This window comes from Ambystoma mexicanum, chromosome 5q (genome assembly GCF_040938575.1).
Source record: "Ambystoma mexicanum isolate Mex_15411 chromosome 5q, UKY_AmexF1_1, whole genome shotgun sequence".
NCBI lineage: Eukaryota > Metazoa > Chordata > Amphibia > Caudata > Ambystomatidae > Ambystoma > Ambystoma mexicanum.
In genome coordinates, this window is record NC_090933.1 from 1,363,434,103 (window position 1) to 1,363,461,208 (window position 27,106).

At 59.4% G+C, this 27,106-nt stretch overlaps 1 protein-coding gene across 1 annotated transcript in view; it reads right to left on the reverse strand.

Annotated features, from left to right (window-relative positions):
- Positions 1-27,106, reverse strand: part of LOC138498726 (fish-egg lectin-like) — a 567,060-nt gene that overhangs the window by 284,034 nt on the left and 255,920 nt on the right. The gene's annotated exons all lie outside the window — the stretch shown is intronic.

Genomic DNA, 27,106 nt, shown 5'->3' on the forward strand with positions numbered 1-27,106 from the left:
CTTGACATCCTTGCAACCTGCCCTGTCTTCCCTAGGGCCAATCCCTGCCCTGACATGACATCCTTGCAACCTGCCCTGTCTGCCTCAGGGCCAATCCCTGCCCTGATATGACATCCTTGCGACCTGCCCTGTCTGCTGCAGGTCCAATCCCGGCCCTAACATGACATCCTTTCAACCTACCATGTCTGCCCCAGGGCCAATCCCTGCCCTGACATGACAACCTTGCAACCTGTCCTGTCTGCCCCAGAGCCAATCCCTGCCCTGACCTGACATCTTTGGAACCTGCACTGTCTACCCTAGGGCCAATCCCTTCCCTGACATGACATCCTTGCAACCTGCCGTGTCTGCCCCAGGGCCAACCCCTGCCCTGGCACGCCATCCTTGCAACCTACCCTGTCTGCCCCAGGGCCAAATCGGCCCTTGCATGACATCCTTGAAACCTGCCCTGTATGCCCCAGGGACAATCCCTGCCCTGACTTGACATCCTTGCAACCTGCCGCGTCTGCCCCAGGGCCAATCCCTGCCTGACATGACATCCTTGCAACCTGCCCTGTCTGCCCCCGGGCCAATCCCTTCCCTGACATGACATCCTTGCAACCTGCCCTGTCTGCCCCAGGGCCAACCCCTGGCACGCCATCCTTGCAACCTACCCTGTTTGCCCCAGGGCCAAATCGGCCCTGGCATGACATCCTTGAAACCTGCCCTGTATGCCCCAGGGACAATCCCTGCCCTGACTTGACATCCTTGCAACCTGCCCTGTCTGCCCCAGGGCCAATCCCTGCCTGACAAGACATCCTTGCAACCTGCCCTGTCTGCCCCTGGGCCAATCCCTTCCCTGACATGACATCCTTGCAAACTGCCCTGTCTGCCCCAGGGCCAATCCCTGCCCTGACATGATATCCTTGCAACCTGCCCAGGAAGCCCCAGGGCCAATCCCGACCCTGCCCTGACATGACATCCTTGCAACCTGTCCTGTCTGCCCCAGGGCCAATCCCTTCCCTGACATGATATCTTTGAAACCTGTCCTGTCTACCCCAGGGCCAATCCCTGCCCTGACATGACATCCTTGCTACCTGTCCTGTCTGCCCCCGGGCCGATCCCTGCCTGACCTGACAACCTTGCAACCTGTCCTCTCTGTCCCAGGGCCAATCCCTTCCCTGACATGACAACCTTGCAACCTGTCCTGTCTGCCCCAGGGCCAATCCCTGCCCTGACCTGACATCTTTGGCACCTGCCCTGGTTTCCCTATGGCCAATCCCTTCCCTGACATGACATCCTTGCACCCTTCCCTGTCTGCCCCAAGGGCAATCCCTGCCCTGACATGACATCCTTGCAACCTGCCCTGTCTGCCCCAGGGCCAACCCCTGCCCTGGCACGCCATCCTTGCAACCTACCCTGTCTGCCCCATGGCCAAATTGGCCCTGGCATGACATCCTTGAAACCTGCCCTGTATGCCCCAGGGACAATCCCTGCCCTGACTTGACATCCTTGCAACCTGCCCTGTCTGCCCCAGGGCCAATCCCTGCCTGACATGACATCCTTGCAACCTGCCCTGTCTGCCCCCGGGCCAATCCCTTCCCTGACATGACATCCTTGCAACCTGCCCTATCTGCACCAGGGCCAACCCCTGCCCTGGCACGCCATCCTTGCAACCTACCCTGTCTGCCCCATGGCCAAATTGGCCCTGGCATGACATCCTTGAAACCTGCCCTGTATGCCCCAGGGACAATCCCTGCCCTGACTTGACATCCTTGCAACCTGCCCTGTCTGCCCTCGGGCCAATCCCTGCCTGACATGACATCCTTGCAACCTGCCCTGTCTGCCTCCGGGCCAATCCCTTCCCTGACATGACATCCTTGCAAACTGCCCTGTCTGCCCCAGGGCCAATCCCTGCCCTGACATGATATCCCTGCAACCTGCCCAGGAAGCCCCAGGGCCAATCCCGACCCTGCCCTGACATGATATCCTTGCAACCTGTCCTGTCTGCCCCAGGGACAATCCTGGCCCTGACATGACAACCTTGCAACCTGCCCTGTCTGCCTCAGGGCCAATACCTGCCCTGATATGACATCCTTGCAACCTGCCCTGTCTGCCACAGGGCCAATCCCGGCCCTAACATGACATCCTTGCAACCTACCATGTCTGCCCCAGGGCCAATCCCTTCCCTGACATGATATACTTGAAACCTGTCCTGTCTACCCCAGGGCCAAAGCCTGCCCTGACTTGACATCCTTGCAACCTGCCCTGTCTGCCCCAGATACAATCCCTGCCCTGACATGACAGCCTTGCTACCTGTCCTGTCTGTCCCAGGGCCAATCCCTTCCCTGACATGACAACCTTGCAACCTGTCCTGTCTTCCCCAGGGCCAATCCCTGCCCTGACCTGACATCTTTAGCACCTGCCCTGTCTGCCCTAGGGCCAAACCCTTCCCTGACATGACATCCTTGCACCCTTCCCTGTCTGCCGCAAGGGCAATCCCTGCCCTGACATGACATCCTTGCAACCTGCCCTCTCTGCCCCAGGGCCTATCCCGGCCCTGCCCTGACATAACATCCTAGCAACGTGCACTGTCTGCCCCAAGGCCAATACCTGCCTGACTTGACATCCTTGCACCCTGCCCTGTCTGCCCCAGAGCCAATCCCTGCCCTGACATGACATCCTTGCAACCTGCCCTGTCTGCCCCAGGGCCAATCCCTGCCCTCACTCGAAATCCTTGCAACCTGCCCTGTCTCCCCCAGGGCCAATCCCTGCCCTGACATGACGTCCGTGCAACCTGCCCTGTCTGTCCCAGGGATAATCCTTACCGGACTTGACATCCTTGTAACCTGCCCTGTCTGCCCTAGGGCCAAACCGTGCCCTAGCACGACATCCTTGCAACCTGCCCTGTATGCCCCAGGGTCAATCACTGCCTGACTTGACATCTTTGCAACCTGTCCTCTCTGCCACAGGGCCAATCCAGGCCCTGACATGATATCTTTGCAACCTGCCCTGTCTGCCCCAGGGCCAATCCATGCCTGACGTGACATCCTTGCAACCTGTCTTGTCTGCCCCAGGGCCAATCCCTGCCCTGACATGAAATCCTTGCAACATGCCCTGTCTGCCCCAGGGCCAATCCCAGACCTGACATGACATCCTTGCAACCTGCCATGTCTGCCTCAGGGCCAATCCCTGCCCTGATATGACATCCTTGCAACCTGCCCTGTCTGCCGCAGGGCCAATCCCGGCCCTAACATGACATCCTTGCAACCTACCATGTCTGCCCAGGGCCAATCCCTGCCCTGACATGATATCCTTGAAACCTGTCCTGTCTACCCCAGGGCCAATCCCTGCCCTGACTTGACATCCTTGCAACCTGCCCTGTCTTCCCCAGGGCCAATCCCTGCCCTGACTTGACATCCTTGCTACCTTTCGTGTCTGCCCCAGGGCCGATCCCTGCCTGACTTGACAACCTTGCAACCTGTCCTGTCTGCCCCAGGGCCAATCCCTTCCCTAACATGACAACATTACAACATGTCCTGTCTGCCCCGGGCTAATCCCTTCCCTGACCTGACATCTTTGACACCTGCCCTGTCTGCCCTAGGGCCAATCCCTTCCCTGATATGCCATCCTTGCACCCTTCCCTGTCTGCCCCAGGGGCAATCCCTGCCCTGACATGACATCCTTGCAACCTGCCCTCTCTGCCCCAGGGCCTTTCCCGGCCCTGCCCTGACATAACATCCTTGCAACGTGCTCTGTCTGCCCCAGGGCAAATCCCTGCCTGGCTTGACATCCTTGCACCCTGCCCTGTCTGCCCCAGGGACAAACCCTGCCCTGACATGACATCCTTGCAACCTGCCCTGTCTGCCCCAGGGCCAATCCCTGCCTGACTTGACATCCTTGCAACCTGCCCTGTCTGCCCTAGGGACAAACCCTGCCCTAGCACGACATCCTTGCAATGTGCTCTGTCTGACCCAGGGCCAATCCCTACCTGACTTCACATACTTGCACCCTGCCCTGTCTGCCCCAGGGCCAAACCCTGCCCTGACATGACATCCTTGCAACCTGCCCTGTCTGCCCCAGGGCTAATCCCTGCCTGACTTGACATCCTTGCAACCTGCCCTGTCTGCCTTAGGGCCAATCCCTGCCCTGATATAACATCCTTGCAACCTGCCCTGTCTGCCGCAGGGCCAATCCCGGCCCTAACAGGACATCCTTGCAACCTACCATGTCTGCCCCAGGGCCAATCCCTGCCCTGACATGATATCCTTGAAACCTGTCCTGTCTACCCCAGGGCCAATCCCTGCCCTGACTTGACATCATTGCAACCTGCATTGTCTGCCCCAGGGCCAATCCCTGCCCTGACATGACATCCTTGCTATCTATCCTGTCTGTCCCAGGGCCGATCCCTGCCTGACTTGACAACCTTGCAACCTGTCCTGTCTGCCCCAGGGCCAATCCCTTCCCTGACATGACAACCTTGCAACCTGTCCTTTCTGCCCCAGGGCCAATCCCTGCCCTGACCTGACATCTTTGGCACCTGCACTGTCTACGCTAGGGCCAATCCCTTCCCTGACATGACATCCTTGTACCCTTCCCAGTCTGCCCCAGGGGTAATCCCTGCCCTGACATGACATCCTTGCAACCTGCCCTCTCTGCCCCAGGGATATCCCGGCCCTGCCCTGACATAACATCCTTGCAACGTGCTCTGTCTGCCCCAGGGCAAATCCCTGCCTGACTTGACATCCTTGCACCCTGCCTGTCTGCCCCAGGGCCGAACCCTGCCCTGATATGATATCCGTGCAACCTGCCCTGTGTGCCCCAGGACTACTCCGTGCCTGACTTGACATCCTTGCAACCTGCCCTGTCTGCCCTAGGGCCAAACCCTGCCCTAGCACAACATCCTTGCAACGTGCCCTGTCTGCCCCAGGGTCAATCCCTGCCTGACTTGACATCTTTGCAACCTGTCCTCTCTGCCCCATGGCCAATCCAGGCCCTGACATGACTTCTTTGCAATCTGCCCTGTCTGCCCCAGGGCCAATCCCTGCCTGACGTGACATCCTTGCAACCTGTCCTGTCTGCCCCAGGGCCAATCCCTGCCCTGACATGACATCCTTGCAACTTGCCGTTTCTGCCCCAGTGCCAATCCCTGCCCTGACATGACATACTTGCAACCTGCCCTGTCTTCCCCAGGGCCAATCCCTGCCCTGACTTGACATCTGTGATACCTGCCCTGTCTGCCCCAGAGCCAATCCTGGCCCTAACATGACATCCTTCCAACCTGCCGTGTATGCCCCAGGGCCAATGCCTGCCCTGACTTCACATCCTTGCAACCTGCCCCGTCTGCCCTAGGGCCAATTCCTGCCTGACTTGACATCCTTGCAACCTGCCCTGTCTGCCCCAGGGCTAATCCCTGCCTGACTTGACATCCTTGCAACCTGCCCTGTCTGCCTTAGGGCCAATCCCTGCCCTGATATAACATCCTTGCAACCTGCCCTGTCTGCCACAGGGCCAATCCCGGCCCTAACAGGACATCCTTGCAACCTACCATGTCTGCCCCAGGGCCAATCCCTGCCCTGACATGATATCCTTGAAACCTGTCCTGTCTACCCCAGGGCCAATCCCTGCCCTGACTTGACATCCTTGCAACCTGCATTGTCTGCCCCAGGGCCAATCCCTGCCCTGACATGACATCCTTGCTATCTATCCTGTCTGTCCCAGGGCCGATCCCTACCTGACTTGACAACCTTGCAACCTGTCCTGTCTGCCCCAGGGCCAATCCCTTCCCTGACATGACAACCTTGCAACCTGTCCTGTCTGCCCCGGGCTAATCCCTTCCCTGACCTGACATCTTTGACACCTGCCCTGTCTGCCCTAGGGCCAATCCCTTCCCTGATATGCCATCCTTGCACCCTTCCCTGTCTGCCCTAGGGGCAATCCCTGCCCTGACATGACATCCTTGCAACCTGCCCTCTCTGCCCCAGGGCCTTTCCCGGCCCTGCCCTGACATAACATCCTTGCAACGTGCTCTGTCTGCCCCAGGGCAAATCCCTGCCTGGCTTGACATCCTTGCAACCTGCCCTGTCTGCCCTAGGGCCAAACCCTGCCCTAGCACGACATCCTTGCAACCTGCCCTGTCTGCCCCAGGGTCAATCCCTGCCTGACTTGACATCTTTGCAACCTGTCCTCTCTGCCCCATGGCCAATCCAGGCCCTGACATGACATCTTTGCAATCTGCCCTGTCTGCCCCAGGGCCAATCCCTGCCTGACGTGACATCCTTGCAATCTGTCCTGTCTGCCCCAGGGCCAATCCCTGCCCTGACATGACATCCTTGCAACTTGCCGTTTCTGCCCCAGTGCCAATCCCTGCCCTGACATGACATACTTGCAACCTGCCCTGTCTTCCCCAGGGCCAATCCCTGCCCTGACTTGACATCTGTGATACCTGCCCTGTCTGCCCCAGGGCCAATTCTGGCCCTAACATGACATCCTTCCAACCTGCCGTGTATGCCCCAGGGCCAATGCCTGCCCTGACTTCACATCCTTGCAACCTGCCCTGTCTGCCCCAGGGCCAATCCCTGCCCTGACATGACATCCTTGCTACCTGTCCTGTCTGCCCCAGGGCCGATCCCTGCCTGACTTGACAACCTTGCAACCAGTCATGTCTGCCCCAGGGCCAATCCCTGCCCTGGCATGACATCCTTGCAACCTGCCCTGTCTGCCCCAGGGCCAATCCCTGCCCTCACTTGAAATCCTTGCAACCTGCCCTGTCTCCCCCAGGGCCAATCCCTGCGCTGACATGACATCCATGCAACCTGCCGTGTCTGCCCCAGGGCTAATCCCTGCCTGACTTGACATCCTTGCAACCTGCCCTGTCTGCCCTAGGGCCAAACCCTGCCCTAGCCTGATATCCTTGCAACCTGCCCTGTCTGCCCCAGGGTCAATCCCTGCCTGACATGACATCTTTGCAACCTGTCCTCTCTGCCCCAGGACCAATCCCGGCCCTGATATGACATATTTGCAACCTACCCTGTCTGCCCCAGGGCCAATCCCTGGCTGATGTGACATCCTTGAAACCTGTCCTGTCTGCCCCAGGGCAATCCCTGCCCGGACATGACATCCTTGCAACTTGCCGTGTATGCCCCAGTGCCAATCCCTGCCCTGACATACCATACTTGCAACCTGCCCTGTCTTCCCCAGGGCCAATCCCTGCCCTGACTTGACATCCGTGTCACCTGCCCTGTCTGCCCCAAGGCGATTCCTGGCCCTGACATGACATCCTTCCAACCTCCCATGTATGCCCCAGGGTCAATCCCTGCCCTGACTTCACATCCTTGCCACCTAACCTGTCTGCCCCAGGGCCAATCCCTGCCCTGACATGACATCCTTGCAACCTGCCCTGTCTGCCCCAGGGCCAATTCCTGCCTGACTTGACATCCTTGCAACCTGTCTTGTCTGCCCCAGGGTCAATCCCTGCAAAGACAAGACATCCTTGCAACGTGCCCTGTCTGCCCCAGGGCCAACCCCTGCCCTGGCACGCCATCCTTGCAACCTACCCTGTCTGCCCCAGGGCCAAATCGGCCCTGGCATGACATCCTTGAAACCTGCCCTGTATGCCCCAGGGACAATCCCTGCCCTGACTTGACATCCTTGCAACCTGCCCTGTCTTCCCCAGGGCCAATCCCTGCCCTGACTTGACATCCTTGCTACCTGTCCTGTCTGCCCCAGGGCCGATCCCCGCCTGACTTGACAACCTTGCAACCTGTCCTGTCTGCCCCAGGGCCAATCACTTCCCTGACATGACAACCTTGCAACCTGTCCTGTCTGCCCCGGGCTAATCCCTTCCCTGACCTGACATCTTTGACACCTGCCCTGTCTGCCCTAGGGCCAATCCCTTCCCTGATATGCCATCCCTGCACCCTTCCCTGTCTGCCCCAGGGGCAATCCCTGCCCTGACATGACATCCTTGCAACCTGCCCTCTCTGCCCCAGGGCCTTTCCCGGCCCTGCCCTGACATAACATCCTTGCAACGTGCTCTGTCTGCCCCAGGGAAAATCCCTGCCTGGCTTGACATCCTTGCACCCTGCCCTGTCTGTCCCAGGGACAAACCCTGCCCTGACATGACATCCTTGCAACCTGCCCTGTCTGCCCCAGGGCTAATCCCTGCCTGACTTGACATTCTTGCAACCTGCCCTGTCTGCCCTAGGGCCAAACCCTGCCCTAGCACGACATCCTTGCAACGTGCTCTGTCTGCCCCAGGGCCAATCCCTACCTGACTTGACATACTTGCACCCTGCCCTGTCTGCCCCAGGGCCAAACCCTGCCCTGACATGACATCCTTGCAACCTGCCCTGTCTGCCCCAGGGCTAATCCCTGCCTGACTTGACATCCTTGCAACCTGCCCTGTCTGCCCTAGGGCCAATCCTTGCCCTGATATGACATCCTTGCAACCTGCCCTGTCTGCCGCAGGGCCAATCCCGGCCCTAACAGGACATCCTTGCAACCTACCATGTCTGCCCCAGGGCCAATCCCTGCCCTGACATGATATCCTTGAAACCTGTCCTGTCTACCCCAGGGCCAATCCCTGCCCTGACTTGACATCCTTGCAACCTGCATTGTCTGCCCCAGGGCCAATCCCTGCCCTGACATGACATCCTTGCTATCTGTCCTGTCTGTCCCAGGGCCAATCCCTGCCCTGACATCTTGCAACCTGCCCTGTCTGCCCCGGGGCCAATACCTTCCCTGACATGACATCCTTGCAACCTCCCGTGTCTGCCCCAGAGCCAATCCCTGCCCTGACTTGACATTTTTGGCACCTGCCCTGTCTGCCCCACAGACAATCCTTGCTTGCCCTGAAATGACACCCTTGCAACCTGTCCTGTCTACCCAAGGCCAATCCCTACCCTGACATGACATCCTTGCTACCTGTCCTGTCTGCCCCAGGGCCAATCCCGGCCTGACTTGAATACCTTGCAACCTGTCCTGTCTGCCCCAGGGCCAATCCCTCCCCTGACATCCTTGCAACCTGCCCTGTCTGCCCCAGGGCCAATCCCTGCCCTGGAATGACATCCTTGCAACCTGTCATGTCTGTCCCAGGGCCAATCCCTGCCCTGACTTGACATCCCTGCAACCTGCGATGTCTGCCCCAGGGCCAATCCCTGCCCTGACATGTCATCCTTGCTACCTGCCCTGTCGGCCGCAGGGCCGATCCCTGCTTGACTTGACAACCTTGCAACCTGTCCTATCTGCCCCAGGGCCAATCCCTTCCCTGAAATGACATCCTTGCAACCTGCCCTGTCTGCCCCAGTGCCAATCCCTGCGTGACTTGACAACCTTGCAACCAGTCATGTCTGCCCCAGGGCCAATCCCTGCCCTGACATGTCATCCTTGCTACCTGCCCTGTCTGCCCCAGGGCCGATCCCTGCTTGACTTGACAACCTTGCAACCTGTCCTATCTGCCCCAGGGCCAATCCCTTCCCTGACTTGACATCCTTGCAACCTGCCCTGTCTGTCCCAGTGCCAATCCCTGCCTGACTTGACAACCTTGCAACCGGTCCTGTCTGCCCCAGGGCCAATCCCTGCCCTGACTTGACATCTTTGGCACCTGCCCTGTCTACCCCAGGGCCAATCCCTTCACTGACATGACATCCTTGCAACCAGTCCTGTCTGCCCCAGGGCCAATCCCGGCCCAGGAATGACATCCTTGCAACCTGCCCTGTCTGCCCCAGGGCCAATCCGTGTGCTGACATGACATCCTTGCAACCTGCCCTGTCTGCCCCAGGGCCAATCCCTGCCCTGACATGACATCCTTGCAACCTGCCCTGTCTGCCCCAGGGCTAATCCCTGCCTGACTTGACTTCCTTGCATCCTGCCCTGTCTGCCCTAGGGCCAAACCCTGCCCTAGCACGACATCCTTGCAACCTGCCCTGTCTGCCCCAGGGTCAATCCATGCCCTGACTTGAAATCCTTGCAACCTGCCCTGTCTGCCCTAGGGCCAATCCCTGCCCTGACATGACATCCTTGCAACCTGCCCTGTCTGCCTCAGGGCCAATCCCTGCCCTGATATGACATCCTTGCGACCTGCCCTGTCTGCCGCAGGTCCTATCCCGGCCCTAACATGACATCCTTTCAACCTACCATGTCTGCCCCAGGGCCAATCCCTGCCCTGACATGACAACCTTTCAACCTGTCCTGTCTGCCCCAGGGCCAATCCCTGCCCTGACATGACAACCTTGCAACCTGTCCTGTCTGCCCCAGGGCCAACCCCTGCCCTGACCTGACATCTTTGGAACCTGCACTGTCTACCCTAGGGCCAACCCCTGCCCTGGCACGCCATCCTTGCAACCTACCCTGTCTGCCCCAGGGCCAAATCGGCCCTGGCATGACATCCTTGAAACCTGCCCTGTATGCCCCAGGGACAATCCCTGCCCTGACTTGACATCCTTGCAACCTGCCCTGCAGTGCCTTAAGTGGCACTACAAATCGAGCCGGGGCTCATCGAGGGGGCGTGGCCTAACAGCGGGGGCCTTGATGGCCCGTTAGGCCACGCCCCCTTGACGAGCCCCGGCTCAATGGGCTACTGGCACCCCTGCCAGGCAGCCTTTTGTAGAGATTAGCACCCTCTCCCCTTTGGGGGAGAGGGTGCTGATCTCTGCATTTCTATTCTATAGGCTTGCCTGCCAGGGGACAGCGCCTCTCCTATTCAGCCTTAATGGTGGCGCTGCCCCTCGCCAGCTGGGGAGGGGCAGCGTCACCATCAAGGCTGAAAGGGTGAGGCCACTGGAAGCAGAGGCCTTTTTCCTAAAGACTGAAACTCACGCGAATCCGCGGGAGTTTCAGTATTTAGAAAGCAAGGCCTCTGCTTTCAGCGGCCTCACGTTTTCTCCATAATGGTGGCGCCGGCCCACGTGCATCACTGGATGAAAGGGATGGCTCGTAGGTGCGGCGCCACCATTATGGCTGAAAGGCATTTTTTCTGAAGCCTGAAGCTCTCGCACACGAGCGAGAGCTTCAGGCTGTAGAAAAAAATGCCTTTTCGTGTAGTGGCCGGGGCTGCCAGGGGAGATTAGTGGGCCCCGGCAGGGCCCCGCCTCAAAACGAAATTTCGGAGCCTGCCGTGGCCCAGCCCCGGCAGGCCCCGGCCCACTTAAAGCCCTGCTGCCCTGTCTGCCCCAGGCCAATCCCTGCCTGACATGACATCCTTGCAACCTGCCCTGTCTGCCCCCGGACCAATCCCTCCCCTGACATCCTTGCAACCTTCCCTGTCTGCCCTAGGGCCAATCCCGGCCCTGACATGACATCCTTGCCACCTGCCCTATCTGCCGGAGGGCTAATATCGGCAATGACATTATATCCTTGCAACCTGCCCTGTCTGCCCCAGGGCCAATCCCTGCCCTGGAATGACATCCTTGCAACCTGTCATGTCTGCCCCAGGGCCAATCCCTGCCCTGACTTGACATCCTTGCAACCTGCGATGTCTGCCCCAGGGCCAATCCCTGCCCTGACATGTCATCCTTGCTACCTGCCCTGTCTGCCGCAGGGCCGATCCCTGCTTGACTTGACAACCTTGCAACCTGTCCTATCTGCCCCAGGGCCAATCCCTTCCCTGACATGACATCCTTGCAACCTGCCCTGTCTGCCCCAGTGCCAATCCCTGCGTGACTTGACAACCTTGCAACCAGTCATGTCTGCCCCAGGGCCAATCCCTGCCCTGACATGTCATCCTTGCTACCTGCCCTGTCTGCCCCAGGGCCGATCCCTGCTTGACTTGACAACCTTGCAACCTGTCCTATCTGCCCCAGGGCCAATCCCTTCCCTGACATGACATCCTTGCAACCTGCCCTGTCTGTCCCAGTGCCAATCCCTGCCTGACTTGACAACTTTGCAACCAGTCCTATCTGCCCCAGGGCCAATCCCTGCCCTGACTTGACATCTTTGGCACCTGCCCTGTCTACCCCAGGGCCAATCCCTTCACTGACATGACATCCTTGCAACCAGTCCTGTCTGCCCCAGGGCCAATCCCGGCCCAGGAATGACATCCTTGCAACCTGCCCTGTCTGCCCCAGGGCCAATCCGTGTGCTGACATGACATCCTTGCAACCTGCCCTGTCTGCCCCAGGGCCAAACCCTGCCCTGACATGACATCCTTGCAACCTGCCCTGTCTGCCCCAGGGCTAATCCCTGCCTGACTTGACTTCCTTGCAACCTGCCCTGTCTGCCCTAGGGCCAAACCCTGCCCTAGCACGACATCCTTGCAACCTGCCCTGTCTGCCCCAGGGTCAATCCATGCCCTAACTTGACATCCTTGCAACCTGCCCTGTCTTCCCTAGGGCCAATCCCTGCCCTGACATGACATCCTTGCAACCTGCCCTGTCTGCCTCAGGGCCAATCCCTGCCCTGATATGACATCCTTGCGACCTGCCCTGTCTGCTGCAGGTCCAATCCCGGCCCTAACATGACATCCTTTCAACCTACCATGTCTGCCCCAGGGCCAATCCCTGCCCTGACATGACAACCTTGCAACCTGTCCTGTCTGCCCCAGGGCCAACCCCTGCCCTGACCTGACATCTTTGGAACCTGCACTGTCTACCCTAGGGCCAACCCCTGCCCTGGCACGCCATCCTTGCAACCTACCCTGTCTGCCCCAGGGCCAAATCGGCCCTGGCATGACATCCTTGAAACCTGCCCTGTATGCCCCAGGGACAATCCCTGCCCTGACTTGACATCCTTGCAACCTGCCCTGCAGTGCCTTAAGTGGCACTACAAATCGAGCCGGGGCTCATCGAGGGGGCGTGGCCTAACAGCGGGGGCCTTGATGGCCCGTTAGGCCACGCCCCCTTGACGAGCCCCGGCTCAATGGGCTACTGGCACCCCTGCCAGGCAGCCTTTTGTAGAGATTAGCACCCTCTCCCCTTTGGGGGAGAGGGTGCTGATCTCTGCATTTCTATTCTATAGGCTTGCCTGCCAGGGGACAGCGCCTCTCCTATTCAGCCTTAATGGTGGCGCTGCCCCTCGCCAGCTGGGGAGGGGCAGCGTCACCATCAAGGCTGAAAGGGTGAGGCCACTGGAAGCAGAGGCCTTTTTCCTAAAGACTGAAACTCACGCGAATCCGCGGGAGTTTCAGTATTTAGAAAGCAAGGCCTCTGCTTTCAGCGGCCTCACGTTTTCTCCATAATGGTGGCGCCGGCCCACGTGCATCACTGGATGAAAGGGATGGCTCGTAGGTGCGGCGCCACCATTATGGCTGAAAGGCATTTTTTCTGAAGCCTGAAGCTCTCGCACACGAGCGAGAGCTTCAGGCTGTAGAAAAAAATGCCTTTTCGTGTAGTGGCCGGGGCTGCCAGGGGAGATTAGTGGGCCCCGGCAGGGCCCCGCCTCAAAACGAAATTTCGGAGCCTGCCGTGGCCCAGCCCCGGCAGGCCCCGGCCCACTTAAAGCCCTGCTGCCCTGTCTGCCCCAGGCCAATCCCTGCCTGACATGACATCCTTGCAACCTGCCCTGTCTGCCCCCGGACCAATCCCTCCCCTGACATCCTTGCAACCTTCCCTGTCTGCCCTAGGGCCAATCCCGGCCCTGACATGACATCCTTGCCACCTGCCCTATCTGCCGGAGGGCTAATATCGGCAATGACATTATATCCTTGCAACCTGCCCTGTCTGCCCCAGGGCCAATCCCTGCCCTGGAATGACATCCTTGCAACCTGTCATGTCTGCCCCAGGGCCAATCCCTGCCCTGACTTGACATCCTTGCAACCTGCGATGTCTGCCCCAGGGCCAATCCCTGCCCTGACATGTCATCCTTGCTACCTGCCCTGTCTGCCGCAGGGCCGATCCCTGCTTGACTTGACAACCTTGCAACCTGTCCTATCTGCCCCAGGGCCAATCCCTTCCCTGACATGACATCCTTGCAACCTGCCCTGTCTGCCCCAGTGCCAATCCCTGCGTGACTTGACAACCTTGCAACCAGTCATGTCTGCCCCAGGGCCAATCCCTGCCCTGACATGTCATCCTTGCTACCTGCCCTGTCTGCCCCAGGGCCGATCCCTGCTTGACTTGACAACCTTGCAACCTGTCCTATCTGCCCCAGGGCCAATCCCTTCCCTGACATGACATCCTTGCAACCTGCCCTGTCTGTCCCAGTGCCAATCCCTGCCTGACTTGACAACTTTGCAACCAGTCCTATCTGCCCCAGGGCCAATCCCTGCCCTGACTTGACATCTTTGGCACCTGCCCTGTCTACCCCAGGGCCAATCCCTTCACTGACATGACATCCTTGCAACCAGTCCTGTCTGCCCCAGGGCCAATCCCGGCCCAGGAATGACATCCTTGCAACCTGCCCTGTCTGCCCCAGGGCCAATCCGTGTGCTGACATGACATCCTTGCAACCTGCCCTGTCTGCCCCAGGGCCAAACCCTGCCCTGACATGACATCCTTGCAACCTGCCCTGTCTGCCCCAGGGCTAATCCCTGCCTGACTTGACTTCCTTGCAACCTGCCCTGTCTGCCCTAGGGCCAAACCCTGCCCTAGCACGACATCCTTGCAACCTGCCCTGTCTGCCCCAGGGTCAATCCATGCCCTAACTTGACATCCTTGCAACCTGCCCTGTCTTCCCTAGGGCCAATCCCTGCCCTGACATGACATCCTTGCAACCTGCCCTGTCTGCCTCAGGGCCAATCCCTGCCCTGATATGACATCCTTGCGACCTGCCCTGTCTGCTGCAGGTCCAATCCCGGCCCTAACATGACATCCTTTCAACCTACCATGTCTGCCCCAGGGCCAATCCCTGCCCTGACATGACAACCTTGCAACCTGTCCTGTCTGCCCCAGAGCCAATCCCTGCCCTGACCTGACATCTTTGGAACCTGCACTGTCTACCCTAGGGCCAATCCCTTCCCTGACATGACATCCTTGCAACCTGCCGTGTCTGCCCCAGGGCCAACCCCTGCCCTGGCACGCCATCCTTGCAACCTACCCTGTCTGCCCCAGGGCCAAATCGGCCCTTGCATGACATCCTTGAAACCTGCCCTGTATGCCCCAGGGACAATCCCTGCCCTGACTTGACATCCTTGCAACCTGCCGTGTCTGCCCCAGGGCCAATCCCTGCCTGACATGACATCCTTGCAACCTGCCCTGTCTGCCCCCGGGCCAATCCCTTCCCTGACATGACATCCTTGCAACCTGCCCTGTCTGCCCCAGGGCCAACCCCTGCCCTGGCACGCCATCCTTGCAACCTACCCTGTTTGCCCCAGGGCCAAATCGGCCCTGGCATGACATCCTTGAAACCTGCCCTGTATGCCCCAGGGACAATCCCTGCCCTGACTTGACATCCTTGCAACCTGCCCTGTCTGCCCCAGGGCCAATCCCTGCCTGACAAGACATCCTTGCAACCTGCCCTGTCTGCCCCCGGGCCAATCCCTTCCCTGACATGACATCCTTGCAAACTGCCCTGTCTGCCCCAGGGCCAATCCCTGCCCTGACATGATATCCTTGCAACCTGCCCAGGAAGCCCCAGGGCCAATCCCGACCCTGCCCTGACATGACATCCTTGCAACCTGTCCTGTCTGCCCCAGGGCCAATCCCTTCCCTGACATGATATCCTTGAAACCTGTCCTGTCTACCCCAGGGCCAATCCCTGCCCTGACATGACATCCTTGCTACCTGTCCTGTCTGCCCCCGGGCCGATCCCTGCCTGACCTGACAACCTTGCAACCTGTCCTCTCTGTCCCAGGGCCAATCCCTTCCCTGACATGACAACCTTGCAACCTGTCCTGTCTGCCCCAGGGCCAATCCCTGCCCTGACCTGACATCTTTGGCACCTGCCCTGGTTTCCCTATGGCCAATCCCTTCCCTGACATGACATCCTTGCACCCTTCCCTGTCTGCCCCAAGGGCAATCCCTGCCCTGACATGACATCCTTGCAACCTGCCCTGTCTGCCCCAGGGCCAACCCCTGCCCTGGCACGCCATCCTTGCAACCTACCCTGTCTGCCCCATGGCCAAATTGGCCCTGGCATGACATCCTTGAAACCTGCCCTGTATGCCCCATGGACAATCCCTGCCCTGACTTGACATCCTTGCAACCTGCCCTGTCTGCCCCAGGGCCAATCCCTGCCTGACATGACATCCTTGCAACCTGCCCTGTCTGCCCCCGGGCCAATCCCTTCCCTGACATGACATCCTTGCAACCTGCCCTATCTGCCCCAGGGCCAACCCCTGCCCTGGCACGCCATCCTTGCAACCTACCCTGTCTGCCCCATGGCCAAATTGGCCCTGGCATGACATCCTTGAAACCTGCCCTGTATGCCCCAGGGACAATCCCTGCCCTGACTTGACATCCTTGCAACCTGCCCTGTCTGCCCTCGGGCCAATCCCTGCCTGACATGACATCCTTGCAACCTGCCCTGTCTGCCTCCGGGCCAATCCCTTCCCTGACATGACATCCTTGCAAACTGCCCTGTCTGCCCCAGGGCCAATCCCTGCCCTGACATGATATCCCTGCAACCTGCCCAGGAAGCCCCAGGGCCAATCCCGACCCTGCCCTGACATGATATCCTTGCAACCTGTCCTGTCTGCCCCATGGACAATCCTGGCCCTGACATGACAACCTTGCAACCTGCCCTGTCTGCCTCAGGGCCAATACCTGCCCTGATATGACATCCTTGCAACCTGCCCTGTCTGCCACAGGGCCAATCCCGGCCCTAACATGACATCCTTGCAACCTACCATGTCTGCCCCAGGGCCAATCCCTTCCCTGACATGATATACTTGAAACCTGTCCTGTCTACCCCAGGGCCAAAGCCTGCCCTGACTTGACATCCTTGCAACCTGCCCTGTCTGCCCCAGATACAATCCCTGCCCTGACATGACAGCCTTGCTACCTGTCCTGTCTGTCCCAGGGCCAATCCCTTCCCTGACATGACAACCTTGCAACCTGTCCTGTCTTCCCCAGGGCCAATCCCTGCCCTGACCTGACATCTTTAGCACCTGCCCTGTCTGCCCTAGGGCCAAACCCTTCCCTGACATGACATCCTTGCACCCTTCCCTGTCTGCCGCAAGGGCAATCCCTGCCCTGACATGACATCCTTGCAACCTGCCCTCTCTGCCCCAGGGCCTATCCCGGCCCTGCCCTGACATAACATCCTAGCAACGTGCACTGTCTGCCCCAAGGCCAATACCTGCCTGACTTGACATCCTTGCACCCTGCCCTGTCTGCCCCAGAGCCAATCCCTGCCCTGACATGACATCCTTGCAACCTGCCCTGTCTGCCCCAGGGCCAATCCCTGCCCTCACTCGAAATCCTTGCAACCTGCCCTGTCTCCCCCAGGGCCAATCCCTGCCCTGACATGACGTCCGTGCAACCTGCCCTGTCTGTCCCAGGGATAATCCTTGCCGGACTTGACATCCTTGTAACCTGCCCTGTCTGCCCTAGGGCCAAACCGTGCCCTAGCACGACATCCTTGCAACCTGCCCTGTATGCCCCAGGGTCAATCACTGCCTGACTTGACATCTTTGCAACCTGTCCTCTCTGCCACAGGGCCAATCCAGGCCCTGACATGATATCTTTGCAACCTGCCCTGTCTGCCCCAGGGCCAATCCATGCCTGACGTGACATCCTTGCAACCTGTCTTGTCTGCCCCAGGGCCAATCCCTGCCCTGACATGAAATCCTTGCAACATGCCCTGTCTGCCCCAGGGCCAATCCCAGACCTGACATGACATCCTTGCAACCTGCCATGTCTGCCTCAGGGCCAATCCCTGCCCTGATATGACATCCTTGCAACCTGCCCTGTCTGCCGCAGGGCCAATCCCGGCCCTAACATGACATCCTTGCAACCTACCATGTCTGCCCAGGGCCAATCCCTGCCCTGACATGATATCCTTGAAACCTGTCCTGTCTACCCCAGGGCCAATCCCTGCCCTGACTTGACATCCTTGCAACCTGCCCTGTCTTCCCCAGGGCCAATCCCTGCCCTGACTTGACATCCTTGCTACCTGTCGTGTCTGCCCCAGGGCCGATCCCTGCCTGACTTGACAACCTTGCAACCTGTCCTGTCTGCCCCAGGGCCAATCCCTTCCCTAACATGACAACATTACAACATGTCCTGTCTGCCCCGGGCTAATCCCTTCCCTGACCTGACATCTTTGACACCTGCCCTGTCTGCCCTAGGGCCAATCCCTTCCCTGATATGCCATCCTTGCACCCTTCCCTGTCTGCCCCAGGGGCAATCCCTGCCCTGACATGACATCCTTGCAACCTGCCCTCTCTGCCCCAGGGCCTTTCCCGGCCCTGCCCTGACATAACATCCTTGCAACGTGCTCTGTCTGCCCCAGGGCAAATCCCTGCCTGGCTTGACATCCTTGCACCCTGCCCTGTCTGCCCCAGGGACAAACCCTGCCCTGACATGACATCCTTGCAACCTGCCCTGTCTGCCCCAGGGCCAATCCCTGCCTGACTTGACATCCTTGCAACCTGCCCTGTCTGCCCTAGGGACAAACCCTGCCCTAGCACGACATCCTTGCAATGTGCTCTGTCTGACCCAGGGCCAATCCCTACCTGACTTCACATACTTGCACCCTGCCCTGTCTGCCCCAGGGCCAAACCCTGCCCTGACATGACATCCTTGCAACCTGCCCTGTCTGCCCCAGGGCTAATCCCTGCCTGACTTGACATCCTTGCAACCTGCCCTGTCTGCCTTAGGGCCAATCCCTGCCCTGATATAACATCCTTGCAACCTGCCCTGTCTGCCGCAGGGCCAATCCCGGCCCTAACAGGACATCCTTGCAACCTACCATGTCTGCCCCAGGGCCAATCCCTGCCCTGACATGATATCCTTGAAACCTGTCCTGTCTACCCCAGGGCCAATCCCTGCCCTGACTTGACATCATTGCAACCTGCATTGTCTGCCCCAGGGCCAATCCCTGCCCTGACATGACATCCTTGCTATCTATCCTGTCTGTCCCAGGGCCGATCCCTGCCTGACTTGACAACCTTGCAACCTGTCCTGTCTGCCCCAGGGCCAATCTCTTCCCTGACATGACAACCTTGCAACCTGTCCTTTCTGCCCCAGGGCCAATCCCTGCCCTGACCTGACATCTTTGGCACCTGCACTGTCTACCCTAGGGCCAATCCCTTCCCTGACATGACATCCTTGTACCCTTCCCAGTCTGCCCCAGGGGTAATCCCTGCCCTGACATGACATCCTTGCAACCTGCCCTCTCTGCCCCAGGGATATCCCGGCCCTGCCCTGACATAACATCCTTGCAACGTGCTCTGTCTGCCCCAGGGCAAATCCCTGCCTGACTTGACATCCTTGCACCCTGCCTGTCTGCCCCAGGGCCGAACCCTGCCCTGATATGATATCCGTGCAACCTGCCCTGTGTGCCCCAGGACTACTCCGTGCCTGACTTGACATCCTTGCAACCTGCCCTGTCTGCCCTAGGGCCAAACCCTGCCCTAGCACAACATCCTTGCAACGTGCCCTGTCTGCCCCAGGGTCAATCCCTGCCTGACTTGACATCTTTGCAACCTGTCCTCTCTGCCCCATGGCCAATCCAGGCCCTGACATGACTTCTTTGCAATCTGCCCTGTCTGCCCCAGGGCCAATCCCTGCCTGACGTGACATCCTTGCAACCTGTCCTGTCTGCCCCAGGGCCAATCCCTGCCCTGACATGACATCCTTGCAACTTGCCGTTTCTGCCCCAGTGCCAATCCCTGCCCTGACATGACATACTTGCAACCTGCCCTGTCTTCCCCAGGGCCAATCCCTGCCCTGACTTGACATCTGTGATACCTGCCCTGTCTGCCCCAGAGCCAATCCTGGCCCTAACATGACATCCTTCCAACCTGCCGTGTATGCCCCAGGGCCAATGCCTGCCCTGACTTCACATCCTTGCAACCTGCCCTTTCTGCCCCAGGGCCAATCCCTGCCCTCACATGACATCCTTGCAACCTGCCCCGTCTGCCCTAGGGCCAATTCCTGCCTGACTTGACATCCTTGCAACCTGCCCTGTCTGCCCCAGGGCTAATCCCTGCCTGACTTGACATCCTTGCAACCTGCCCTGTCTGCCTTAGGGCCAATCCCTGCCCTGATATAACATCCTTGCAACCTGCCCTGTCTGCCACAGGGCCAATCCCGGCCCTAACAGGACATCCTTGCAACCTACCATGTCTGCCCCAGGGCCAATCCCTGCCCTGACATGATATCCTTGAAACCTGTCCTGTCTACCCCAGGGCCAATCCCTGCCCTGACTTGACATCCTTGCAACCTGCATTGTCTGCCCCAGGGCCAATCCCTGCCCTGACATGACATCCTTGCTATCTATCCTGTCTGTCCCAGGGCCGATCCCTACCTGACTTGACAACCTTGCAACCTGTCCTGTCTGCCCCAGGGCCAATCCCTTCCCTGACATGACAACCTTGCAACCTGTCCTGTCTGCCCCGGGCTAATCCCTTCCCTGACCTGACATCTTTGACACCTGCCCTGTCTGCCCTACGGCCAATCCCTTCCCTGATATGCCATCCTTGCACCCTTCCCTGTCTGCACTAGGGGCAATCCCTGCCCTGACATGACATCCTTGCAACCTGCCCTCTCTGCCCCAGGGCCTTTCCCGGCCCTGCCCTGACATAACATCCTTGCAACGTGCTCTGTCTGCCCCAGGGCAAATCCCTGCCTGGCTTGACATCCTTGCAACCTGCCCTGTCTGCCCTAGGGCCAAACCCTGCCCTAGCACGACATCCTTGCAACCTGCCCTGTCTGCCCCAGGGTCAATCCCTGCCTGACTTGACATCTTTGCAACCTGTCCTCTCTGCCCCATGGCCAATCCAGGCCCTGACATGACATCTTTGCAATCTGCCCTGTCTGCCCCAGGGCCAATCCCTGCCTGACGTGACATCCTTGCAATCTGTCCTGTCTGCCCCAGGGCCAATCCCTGCCCTGACATGACATCCTTGCAACTTGCCGTTTCTGCCCCAGTGCCAATCCCTGCCCTGACATGACATACTTGCAACCTGCCCTGTCTTCCCCAGGGCCAATCCCTGCCCTGACTTGACATCTGTGATACCTGCCCTGTCTGCCCCAGGGCCAATTCTGGCCCTAACATGACATCCTTCCAACCTGCCGTGTATGCCCCAGGGCCAATGCCTGCCCTGACTTCACATCCTTGCAACCTGCCCTGTCTGCCCCAGGGCCAATCCCTGCCCTGACATGACATCCTTGCTACCTGTCCTGTCTGCCCCAGGGCCGATCCCTGCCTGACTTGACAACCTTGCAACCAGTCATGTCTGCCCCAGGGCCAATCCCTGCCCTGGCATGACATCCTTGCAACCTGCCCTGTCTGCCCCAGGGCCAATCCCTGCCCTCACTTGAAATCCTTGCAACCTGCCCTGTCTCCCCCAGGGCCAATCCCTGCGCTGACATGACATCCATGCAACCTGCCGTGTCTGCCCCAGGGCTAATCCCTGCCTGACTTGACATCCTTGCAACCTGCCCTGTCTACCCTAGGGCCAAACCCTGCCCTAGCCTGATATCCTTGCAACCTGCCCTGTCTGCCCCAGGGTCAATCCCTGCCTGACATGACATCTTTGCAACCTGTCCTCTCTGCCCCAGGACCAATCCCGGCCCTGATATGACATATTTGCAACCTACCCTGTCTGCCCCAGGGCCAATCCCTGGCTGATGTGACATCCTTGAAACCTGTCCTGTCTGCCCCAGGGCAATCCCTGCCCGGACATGACATCCTTGCAACTTGCCGTGTATGCCCCAGTGCCAATCCCTGCCCTGACATACCATACTTGCAACCTGCCCTGTCTTCCCCAGGGCCAATCCCTGCCCTGACTTGACATCCGTGTCACCTGCCCTGTCTGCCCCAAGGCCAATCCTGGCCCTGACATGACATCCTTCCAACCTCCCATGTATGCCCCAGGGTCAATCCCTGCCCTGACTTCACATCCTTGCCACCTAACCTGTCTGCCCCAGGGCCAATCCCTGCCCTGACATGACATCCTTGCAACCTGCCCTGTCTGCCCCAGGGCCAATTCCTGCCTGACTTGACATCCTTGCAACCTGTCTTGTCTGCCCCAGGGTCAATCCCTGCAAAGACAAGACATCCTTGCAACGTGCCCTGTCTGCCCCAGGGCCAACCCCTGCCCTGGCACGCCATCCTTGCAACCTACCCTGTCTGCCCCAGGGCCAAATCGGCCCTGGCATGACATCCTTGAAACCTGCCCTGTATGCCCCAGGGACAATCCCTGCCCTGACTTGACATCCTTGCAACCTGCCCTGTCTTCCCCAGGGCCAATCCCTGCCCTGACTTGACATCCTTGCTACCTGTCCTGTCTGCCCCAGGGCCGATCCCCGCCTGACTTGACAACCTTGCAACCTGTCCTGTCTGCCCCAGGGCCAATCCCTTCCCTGACATGACAACCTTGCAACCTGTCCTGTCTGCCCCGGGCTAATCCCTTCCCTGACCTGACATCTTTGACACCTGCCCTGTCTGCCCTAGGGCCAATCCCTTCCCTGATATGCCATCCCTGCACCCTTCCCTGTCTGCCCCAGGGGCAATCCCTGCCCTGACATGACATCCTTGCAACCTGCCCTCTCTGCCCCAGGGCCTTTCCCGGCCCTGCCCTGACATAACATCCTTGCAACGTGCTCTGTCTGCCCCAGGGCAAATCCCTGCCTGGCTTGACATCCTTGCACCCTGCCCTGTCTGTCCCAGGGACAAACCCTGCCCTGACATGACATCCTTGCAACCTGCCCTGTCTGCCCCAGGGCTAATCCCTGCCTGACTTGACATCCTTGCAACCTGCCCTGTCTGCCCTAGGGCCAAACCCTGCCCTAGCACGACATCCTTGCAACGTGCTCTGTCTGCCCCAGGGCCAATCCCTACCTGACTTGACATACTTGCACCCTGCCCTGTCTGCCCCAGGGCCAAACCCTGCCCTGACATGACATCCTTGCAACCTGCCCTGTCTGCCCCAGGGCTAATCCCTGCCTGACTTGACATCCTTGCAACCTGCCCTGTCTTCCCTAGGGCCAATCCTTGCCCTGATATGACATCCTTGCAACCTGCCCTGTCTGCCGCAGGGCCAATCCCGGCCCTAACAGGACATCCTTGCAACCTACCATGTCTGCCCCAGGGCCAATCCCTGCCCTGACATGATATCCTTGAAACCTGTCCTGTCTACCCCAGGGCCAATCCCTGCCCTGACTTGACATCCTTGCAACCTGCATTGTCTGCCCCAGGGCCAATCCCTGCCCTGACATGACATCCTTGCTATCTGTCCTGTCTGTCCCAGGGCCGATCCCTGCCTGACTTGACAACCTTGCAACCTGTCCTGTCTGCCCCAGGGCCAATCCCTTCCCTGACATGACAACCTTGCAACCTGTCCTGTCTGCCCCAGGGCCAATCCCTGCCCTGACCTGACATCTTTGGCACCTGCACTGTCTACCCTAGGGCCAATCCCTTCCCTGACATGACATCCTTGTACCCTTCCCAGTCTGCCCCAGGGGCAATCCCTGCCCTGACATGACATCCTTGCAACCTGCCCTCTCTGCCCCAGGGATATCCCGGCCCTGCCCTGACATAACATCCTTGCAACGTGCTCTGTCTGCCCCAGGGCAAATCCCTGCCTGACTTGACATCCTTGCACCCTGCCCTGTCTGCCCCAGAGCCAAACCCTGCCCTGATATGATATCCGTGCAACCTGCCCTGTCTGCCCCACGACTAATTCCTGCCTGACTTGACATCCTTGCAACCTGCCCTGTCTGCCCTAGGGCCAAACCCTGCCCTAGCACGACATCCTTGTAACCTGCCCTGTCTGCCCCAGGGTCAATCCCTGCCTGACTTGACATCTTTGCAACCTGTCCTCTCTGCCCCATGGCCAATCCAGGCCCTGACATGACATCTTTGCAATCTGCCCTGTCTGCCCCAGGGCCAATCCCTGCCTGACGTGACATCCTTGCAACCCGTCCTGTCTGCCCCAGGGCCAATCCCTGCCCTGACATGACATCCTTGCAACTTGCCGTTTCTGCCCCAGTGCCAATCCCTGCCCTGACATGACATACTTGCAACCTGCCCTGTCTTCCCCAGGGCCAATCCCTGCCCTGACTTGACATCTGTGATACCTGCCCTGTCTGCCCCAGGGCCAATCCCTGCCCTAACATGACATCCTTCCAACCTGCCGTGTATGCCCCAGGGCCAATGCCTGCCCTGACTTCACATCCTTGCAACCTGTCCTGTCTGCCCCAGGGCCAATCCCTGCCCTCACATGACATCCTTGCAACCTGCCCTGTCTGCCCCAGGGCCAATTCCTGCCTGACTTGACATCCTTGCAACCTGTCCTGTCTGCCCCAGGGTCAATATTTGCCCTGACAAGACATCCTTGCAATCTGCCCGGTCTGCCCCTGGGCCAATCCCGGCCCTGATATGACGTCCTTGAAACCTGCCCTGTATGCCCCAGGGCCAATCCCTGCCCTGACTTGACATCATTGCAACCTGCCTTGTCTGACCCAGGGCCAATCCCTGCCTGATTTGACATCCTTGCAACCTGTCTTGTCTGCCCCATGGTCAATCCCTGCAAAGACAAGACATCCTTGCAACCTGCCCTGTCTGCCCCAGGGCCAATCCCTGCCCTGGCACGACATCCTTGCAACCTACCCTGTATGCCCCAGGGCTCAATCGGCCCTGGCATGACATCCTTGAAACCTGCCCTGTATGCCCCAGGGACAATCCCTGCCCTGACTTGACATCCTTGCAACCTGCCCTGTCTGCCCCAGGGCCAATCCCTGCCTGACATGACATCCTTGCAACCTGCCCTGTCTGCCCCGGGCCAATCCCTGCCCTGACTTGACATCCTTGCAACCTGCACTGTCTGCCCCAAGGTCAATCCCTGCCCTGACAAGACATCCTTGCAATCTGCCCGGTCTGCCCCTGGGCCAATCCCGGCCCTGACATGACTTCCTTGAAACTTGCCCTGTATGCCCCAGGGCCAATCCCTGTCCTGACTTGACATCCTTGCAACCTGCCTTGTCTGACCCAGGGCCAATCCCTGCCCTGACATGACATCCTTGCAACCTGCCCTATCTGCCCCAGGGCCAATTCCTGCCTGACTTGGCATCCTTGCAACCTGCCCTATCTGCCCCAGGGCCAATCCCTGCCCTGACTTGACATCCTTGCAACCTGCACTGTCTGCCCCAGGGTCAATCCCTGCCCTGACAAGACATCGTTGCAATCTGCCCGGTCTGCCCCTGGGCCAATCCCGGTCCTGACATGACGTCCTTGAAACCTGCCCTGTATGCCCCAGGGCCAATCCCTGCCCTGACTTGACATCCTTGCAACCTGCCTTGTCTGACCCAGGGCCAATCCCTGCCTGATTTGACATCCTTGCAACCCGTCCTGTCTGCCCCAGTCCCAGGCCAATCCCTGCCCTGACATGACATCCTTGCAACTTGCCGTTTCTGCCCCAGTGCCAATCCCTGCCCTGACATGACATACTTGCAACCTGCCCTGTCTTCCCCAGGGCCAATCCCTGCCCTGACTTGACATCTGTGATACCTGCCCTGTCTGCCCCAGGGCCAATCCCTGCCCTAACATGACATCCTTCCAACCTGCCGTGTAGGCCCCAGGGCCAATGCCTGCCCTGACTTCACATCCTTGCAACCTGCCCTGTCTGCCCCAGGGCCAATCCCTGCCCTCACATGACATCCTTGCAACCTGCCCTGTCTGCCCCAGGGCCAATTCCTGCCTGACTTGACATCCTCGCAACCTGTCCTGTCTGCCCCAGGGTCAATCCCTGCCCTGACAAGACATCCTTGCAATCTGCCCGGTCTGCCCCTGGGCCAATCCCGGCCCTGACATGACGTCCTTGAAACCTGCCCTGTATGCCCCAGGGCCAATCCCTGCCCTGACTTGACATCCTTGCAACCTGCCTTGTCTGACCCAGGGCCAATCCCTGCCTGATTTGACATCCTTGCAACCTGTCTTGTCTGCCCCATGGTCAATCCCTGCAAAGACAAGACATCCTTGCAACCTGCCCTGTCTGCCCCAGGGCCAATCCCTGCCCTGGCACGACATCCTTGCAACCTACCCTGTATGCCCCAGGGCTCAATCGGCCCTGGCATAACATCCTTGAAACCTGCCGTGTATGCCCCAGGGACAATCCCTGCCCTGACTTGACATCCTTGCAACCTGCCCTGTCTGCCCCAGGGCCAATCCCTGCCTGACATGACATCCTTGCAACCTGCCCTGTCTGCCCCGGGCCAATCCCTGCCCTGACTTGACATCCTTGCAACCTGCACTGTCTGCCCCAGGGTCAATCCCTGCCCTGACAAGACATCCTTGCAATCTGCCCGGTCTGCCCCTGGGCCAATCCCGGCCCTGACATGACATCCTTGAAACTTGCCCTGTATGCCCCAGGGCCAATCCCTGTCCTGACTTGACATCCTTGCAACCTGCCTTGTCTGACCCAGGGCCAATCCCTGCCCTGACATGACATCCTTGCAACCTGCCCTATCTGCCCCAGGGCCAATTCCTGCCTGACATGGCATCCTTGCAACCTGCCCTATCTGCCCCAGGGCCAATCCCTGCCCTGACTTGACATCCTTGCAACCTGCACTGTCTGCCCCAGGGTCAATCCCTGCCCTGACAAGACATCCTTGCAATCTGCCCGGTCTGCCCCTGGGCCAATCCCGGTCCTGACATGACGTCCTTGAAACCTGCCCTGTATGCCCCAGGGCCAATCCCTGCCCTGACTTGACATCCTTGCAACCTGCCTTGTCTGACCCAGGGCCAATCCCTGCCTGATTTGACATCCTTGCAACCTGTCTTGTCTGCCCCAGGGTCAATCCCTGCAAAGACAAGACATCCTTGCAACCTGCCCTGTCTGCCCCAGGACCAATCACTGCCCTGGCACGACATCCTTGCAACCTACCCTGTATGCCCCAGGGCTCAATCGGCCCTGGCATGACATCCTTGAAACCTGCCCTGTATGCCCCAGGGACAATCCCTGCCCTGACTTGACATCCTTGCAACCTGCCCTGTCTGCCCCAGGGCCAATCGCTGCCTGACATGACATCCTTGCAACCTGCCCTGTCTGCCCCGGGCCAATCCCTGCCCTGACTTGACATCCTTGCAA